The following is a 6767-nucleotide window of genomic DNA, read 5'->3' on the forward strand; positions in this document are numbered from 1 at the left end:
GCCTCTCACTGCAGGATTCCACAAGCTACCACACCTCTCTCCAGAAGCCCCCACTCTGCATATCTCCCCTATGTGAGAAGACATCCCACTCCTGAGGCCTCATCCTGGGTGTTCTCCTTTGCTCTTCCAGGGTTGATTGGAGATTTTGTCTCATGACATCACCTGTAAGTTGGTGGCCCCTTGATCCATACGCTCTAACTCTGAATGATTGTTGCCAAAGTAATTGTAAAAACGCAATCTAGAGAAATACAACGCGAACTTTGAGACACATTGTCTAAGGAGCCTGGGATTTCGGGACATGTCTGCCCCTGTATGATGGGACTAGAAATGCCTGCTTGGGTGTGTATGGTGAGGGGAGGGAGGAGGAGGGGTGTGAGACTTGATGGCAGTGCTGCATATGAGGCTTCTAGAGTAACACTCAACTCATTTTCCAACCTCGGCAGCCACTGATGCAGCCCAATCCTGTTCCGTTTCCCCCAAACAAACTTACCATGCTCTCAGGACTGCCCAGATTTCATTCTTGTGACTTCAGGGTCCTGTCATTGTCTTCTCCAGTCAGCGCAGTGGACCTGGAGTTTGATTTTGAGTGCTTGACTTCAGAGTCTAATCTCCCACTAGAATGTATCTCAGATCTGAAAGATGTTGAATCAGATTCTGTCCGGCTGAGCCTCAGTATTCTGTGTTTTCACAACTCCCCCTCCCTGGCAATTTGAATGGTTTTGGGCGTTAGAGGGCGCCGCAGAGGAGGCTATTCATTGTCACTGACTGCACCATTAAAACGGGAACAGTATCTGCTACATGGGTCAATAGTCATACTATAATCAGATCTTTTCTGCGCACCAGGAACTGTGCTAGGGATTTCCACCATTGCCCCATTTACCTCTCTTCAGCCCCTAGAGTGAATAACAGAATAGTCCCATTCCACTTAGGAAGAAACTCAAGTACAAAGAGATCAATCAGGTTGATTTACAGGGTCCAGACAGCAAGTCTGGAGGGGAGGTATTCTAGTTAGCATTTCTGTTGGTATGATAAACACCATGGCTGGAAAGGGCTTATTGGCTTACCCATTATAAATCTATCACCCAGGGAAGCCAGGGCAACTCAAGACAGGAACCTGAATGCAGGAATGGAAGCAGAGGCCCCAGAGGACCATTGCTTACTGGCTTCCTCTAAGCTTTCTCAGCTACCTCTTTCATACAGTTCAGGCCCAGCTGCCTAAGGAAAGTGCCTCCCACTGTGGGGTGGGCCCTTCTTCATCAATTACCAACCAAGAATATGCATCACAGGCCAATATAATAGAGGCAATTTTTGTTTTGTTTTGAGACAAGGTTTCTCTGTAGCTTTGGAGCCTGTCCTGGAACTATCTCTTGTAGACCAGGCTGGCCTGGAACTCACAGAGATCCACCTGCCTCTGCCTCTGAGTGCTGAGATTAAAGGTGTGTGACACCATCGCCTGGCCTTAGAGGCAATTTTCAAGGGAAGGTCTCTATGCCTTCCCCAGTTCATCAAATTGACAACTGAGATAAGCTACCGTAATAGGTATGTGAACTTTTGGGATTGAGATGAGGATTATGTTAAACATATTAAAAGAACTTGGCACACACAGGTTCTTTTCAACAATCCCTTTTCCTTTCTTTATATCCATGTGATTTTACTCATGCTCAGGAAATTTAGACTGAGAGCAATGACTTTGGCTTTAGCTGTACTGAAAAAACCGACAAGTTCCATGTTTTAGAAGGGAGAAAATAAAGGGCAAAATAGGTACCCATAGAAGATAATGTTTCGAGCAGAGAGAAACTCCAAGGAAAATATAACTGAACATGAAAGAAGAGGCCTGCAGAAGAAGAGACATCTCTTGTCCGCTAAGGGTAGGGAAAAGCAAGTTAATAACTCTTAAAAGAACAGGCAAGGTACATGGCAGGCCAGGATCTTAACATAGGCCCTCTTGGCCCCATTTGGCCTGCTTTCCTTATGTGGACCATTTCTGTAATAAGACAATGTATCAAGGTACAGGCAGCCACAGTTACTATAAAATTCTCCTGGTTGATCCCAGTGAGCTTCCACCCATGTGACTTTCCTTCTATCCCTTCTGGGCCCCAAAGAAAGTCGAATTTCTCTCCTATTTGACATCTCTTCAAATATGTGAAGAAATTTACCTTGCACTCCCTGGGGCAAAAACTTCTGTTTCCTTTCATCTCTCCTTATGTGACATAGTTTCTAGTCACATCACATCCTGGTCTCTCTCCTTGTGCATAGTGGTAATTTTTGTTTGCCAAGCCTTAATCGCAAATAGTGCATAGTGACCAAGACCGCCAGGCCAGCAACTCCCATTTTGTTTTCTATCAGACTTTGAGGGATGCATTCGGAGGCAGCATTCTTTCTATGGGCAGACACAACTCTCTGTGGACTCAGACTGAATTGTAACTTAGGGTCCCTCTGCCCCACTCTCTCTGAGAACAGCCGGCTTCCCAAGATGGGACCCCACACTTGCTCCCATTATGGAGACCATTATTCTTCCCTACCAAACTTGACTGATATTAGGTAGTGTTTCTTCCTCTTTTGGCTTTGCATCACCTGGAAAACAGATGCAAACCTCTGAGTTTTTTTTCTTTCAGGACATGGGTACAAATCCCAAGTATGGGCCTTGTTGGGAGCCTTGCATCATTTGGTAACTGGCCTTAAATGGAGCCTTTAGAATGCAAACCAAAGCAAAACACATTTAAAATATGACTGACACTTTTCCATGTGAACCTGAGTCAGCCAGTTCAACCAATCTGTAGAGTGGGGTAAGAATTGCTCTCTTCACCTAGACAATGAGGACCCTAAGAGAGACATACACGGATCTAATCTAATGGGAAGCAGAAAAAGGCAAGATCTCCTGAGTAAATTAGGAGCATAGGTATCATGGGACAGGGTAGAAGGGGAGGGGGGAGAGGAAGGGAGGGGAGTGAAGAAAAATATATAGCTCAATAAAAACAATTTAGCTCGATGGTGGTGGCACATGCCTTTAATCCCAGCACTCAGGAGGCAGAGGCAGGCAGATCTCTGTGAGTTTGAGGCCAGCCTGGTCTACAAGAGCTAGTTCCAGGACAGGCTCCATAGCCACAGAGAAACTCTGTCTCGAAAAACAAAACAAAACAAACAAACAAAAAACCCAAAAAAGAACAATTTAATTGCATAGGAAAAGGATAATAGAAACACGAGTCTTAAAACTAAAAAAAAAAAAATTGCTCTCTTCACAAGAGGCTGTGAGGATACAGAGAGAAAAAAGAAGGGAAAGCTTTTATCACGTAGCCTGGCAACAACACAGTAGAGGGATGCTGTGGGATGCAGATGCTCAGGTTACTGACACTTATCTAGCTGTGAGTTCAATTAACTAGGTCAGCGTCCAGCCCACGTTCATCTTGTATGTAAAATCTTTTCTAATGCTGTGTTAAAGTTATATTTATACAGAGTGGTCCCCTTACAAAACAGGGCAGAGACAAAGTAGATCTGCTTTGGAACTCTGGGAAGGTGGAAGTTACTCATGAAGTTGTTTAGTCTTGAACCTAACTTGGAAGAAGGCTGTATGCCTTGCAAAGAGCTGGAGATGGGTCCCAGGGCTTTACAGGCATTGAGATGCTGTCTTGAGTTCCAGGAACTTGCCTGGTTAGAATTTATTCCATAGTCCCAGGGGCTGGTACACTGCACATAACTGAGTCAATTGATTTAATGCCACTTGTTTGTGGTTCCAGCCCCTATTGGCAGAACATTTTCTGGGTGTCAGCCCCATCCCTTCCCTACCACTCCACCTAGCCCTCTCCAGCAGTTGCTAAAGGGGAGCAGGCATGTGCCAAAAAGTAAACAGTGGCTTTGTTATCAGGGAGTTCAACATTTAGAAGGTCCATCAGTTGTTTGTCTGGGTCTCCTTAGAAAGCGCTTGGGAAGTAAAAATAAGAAAACTTCTCCATACTTGGATCGTCAGAGTCGCACGTTATGTTTTATTATTTTTTTTCTTCTTAAAAATCTCTGCAACTTTCTGTCCTGCTCCTTTGATGCTTTTGCAAAGCAGAAGCCTTGGCTGCTGGGACCCTTTCTGTAACAAGTGACAGAATCTCGCTCAGGTTTCACCCTATGGCCCAGGCTCTCTTAAAACTCGAGGCCATGCGCCTCCCTCGGCTTTCCGAGGGCTGAGATTACAGATGTGCGCCACCACCCCCGGGAGACTTCTCTTTCGAACGAGAATGATAGCTCCACCGGATGCTTGGAGGTCAAGACAAATAAAAAGAACGCGAGACCGAGTGCAGTCGTCCTACGGAAAAGACTTTTAGAAACGCTGGGTATTAGTGCCCTGGTTCCGACTTGGGCAAGCCAGGGGTTTCAGTAAGGTTGTGGCGCTGTGTTCCTAAAATGTGGTTTCCTAGATGGAGCTGTAGCGCGGTGGGCGAGGAGATGCTGCGTTTACTCAGCGTTCTCCGAACAAGGAAAGGGACAGAGGAGGAGGAGAGCTGAAAGGCTTATTCTAGCCCGGAACGCCAACAAGGGACAGGGGGACCACAGCGAGCGCTGGAAGTCCGAGACGCAGCGGCCGTAGAGAGCCGAAGACGTGAGGGGAAAAACCGAGGGCTGGGGCAAAAAACCCAGAGAGCGCACCGATAGGGCCTTTCCTCGGGGCGTGTGCTCCTGTGCGCCAAATGATTGGTGAAGAGAAAGTAGCAGGTAAACCAGCCCTGCCGTCTTGCCATTGGTCAGTAGCTTCTCTATCGGTCAAGCTATTGGCTAGCGCGACGCGGAGCCAAACGCAGATTGGTCTGGATTGTCCGCCAAGACTGCTCGGCTCGAGCGCTCCGATTGGCTGGCGGGAAGAGGCAGGTATCCGGGCTCCGCGGCTCCTCCATTGGTGGGCGGGGAAGGGGGGTTGGGCACAGCGATTGGTGGGCGGGGGGCCGGGCCTGGGCCGGCGGGGAGCGGATTGGTCGGAAAGTAGGTTAGTGGTGCGACATTTAGGGAAGGCAGAAAGTAGGTCAGGGACGGAGGTGCCTGTTTACCCGCGCCGGACTTGCCGCCGCCACCACCGCGGGATTCGAGTGCGGGTGCGGGCGCGGGCGCTCGCGGCGAGCCACGGTGAGTGTCGGCACAGCTGCGGGCAGCGGCCGTCCCGGGGCGTCCCGTCGGGGGTCGCGAGCTCTCGGGCCGGCGCACCCGCCCCCGCCCGCGGCGCAGCCCGGCCGCCTGGAGCCCTGCCCGACGTGCCCGCTGCCGGCCTTAAAGGGCCCGTGCGACTCCCAGCCCCCACCCGGCCGCGGGAGGCTGCGCCCCTTAAAGGCGCCGCGCCCGCGCACCCCCATCTTCCCTGCCTGGGCTGCGCGGCGGGCGGGGGAGGGCTGGGGGGGGGGCTTCGGGAACGCGGTCGGTGGGCGCGCCCACCTTCCCCGTGCGGACGTCTCCACCTGGCCCGGGAGGGGGCGGCCTACTGCTTCTTAAAGAGACAGCAATGCCCGGCGGTGGCGATGACCCGAGCCCGGAACGAGCTCCGGGATGCATCCCCGGGAGCTTCTAGGTCCCTAAAGGGATGGCTAGGACGCGGGCAGAACGATGCTTTGCAGCGCCTTTCCGATCAACCCCTCGGCACTTCCCTCTCCGGAGCTGGGTGGGGGCAGGGAGGGCGTCTCCGTCGAGTCTGGGCGTTCGTGCCCGCCCGTCCCTTCTGCCGGTCCTGGGGCTAGCGCGGACCCCGATAATTCCCTGGCGGGCACGGACCAGGCCCACTCCAGTGTGCGGATGGCCGTCGGTCCTGCACCGTCCGGTATCCCGGCGGCCGTGGAGGATGGATGGGTTATTAAGTCTGCGAACAGGTGCTCAATGGCGTGGGACAGTGTCCGTGGGCGTCCGGGAAACCCGCGGAGGACGCAGCGAGGCTGCTCTCAAATGCGGGTTTGATAGATAATCGGGAAAGAGGAAGGTTTCTACTGGAGATTGCCCCGGCGTTGACAGTTTGGGGAGATCGGATTTGCTGGGAGAAGTAGAAAGTGAATTTTAAGAGACTTGGGGCCACAGGGCAGCTAACCGCGGGGGGTCGCGGAGCGGGTCGCGATCCGGGCAGGGCAAGGAAGGGCTGCGTTGGACACGGGTGTCTGTTGTCAGGTTTGTTCTGACCGAACTGACATAATCACCCCACACCTGTACCCTGAGCATCTTAAGCTCTCCAGTCCTTTCGCTCTCACCTAGCCTAGTTTTGGCCCTTTGGCCCTTTCAGTCGGGGCTCCTCTCCTGTCTTGTTACACATTTCAGCAAGAAAATATTAGTTACGTTTTCTCATCCAGCTTCCAAAAATCAGATTCTGTATTCACGAGCAACTACTTTTTGACAGTACCGGTGCTGCCAAGATCTTCGTGTTTTGTTTTTTTTTGTGTCTTTTTTTGGGGGGGGGCGTTGTCCAGGAAAACAGATCATTAAATGCCTTTTTTTGCACAACTTTTTCTTTTTTTGCTTATCATTTGTCCTTCTGTCATTTGCTGCCGTGCCCCCTTTCAGTCTATTTTTACTTAGCAACTATTATTTTTATTCTTAAGTTCCCATTGATACCAGGATCTGTCAATTTGGGTTGGTGGATTTTCTAATTAATGTACCAGTTGAATCATGAGCTTAAAATAATCGTTGCTGCTCTTGAGCAGTTTTGAATAATCTCAGACTCCCTGTGCTTGCATGAAAGGGGGAAAATCACTGCTGTTAAATTTGATTTCCATACCAGAGAAGTTCCAAATATATATATATATATATATATATAT

The 6767-nt window shown here is 50.2% G+C and overlaps 1 protein-coding gene across 4 annotated transcripts in view; it reads left to right on the forward strand.

Moving 5' to 3' along the window:
* Window positions 1-4960: 4960 nt before the first annotated feature.
* Window positions 4961-6767, forward strand: part of Arntl (aryl hydrocarbon receptor nuclear translocator like) — a 101801-nt gene continuing 99994 nt past the window's right edge. For all 4 annotated transcript variants that reach the window (XM_013347698.2, XM_013347700.2, XM_013347699.2 and 1 more), the window contains exon 1: window positions 4961-5103. The gene's annotated coding sequence lies outside the window, so the exon portion shown is untranslated. The remainder of the gene's footprint in view (window positions 5104-6767) is intronic.

The sequence above is a fragment of the Microtus ochrogaster genome, chromosome 8 (assembly GCF_000317375.1).
Source record: "Microtus ochrogaster isolate Prairie Vole_2 chromosome 8, MicOch1.0, whole genome shotgun sequence".
Classification (NCBI taxonomy): Eukaryota; Metazoa; Chordata; class Mammalia; order Rodentia; family Cricetidae; genus Microtus; species Microtus ochrogaster.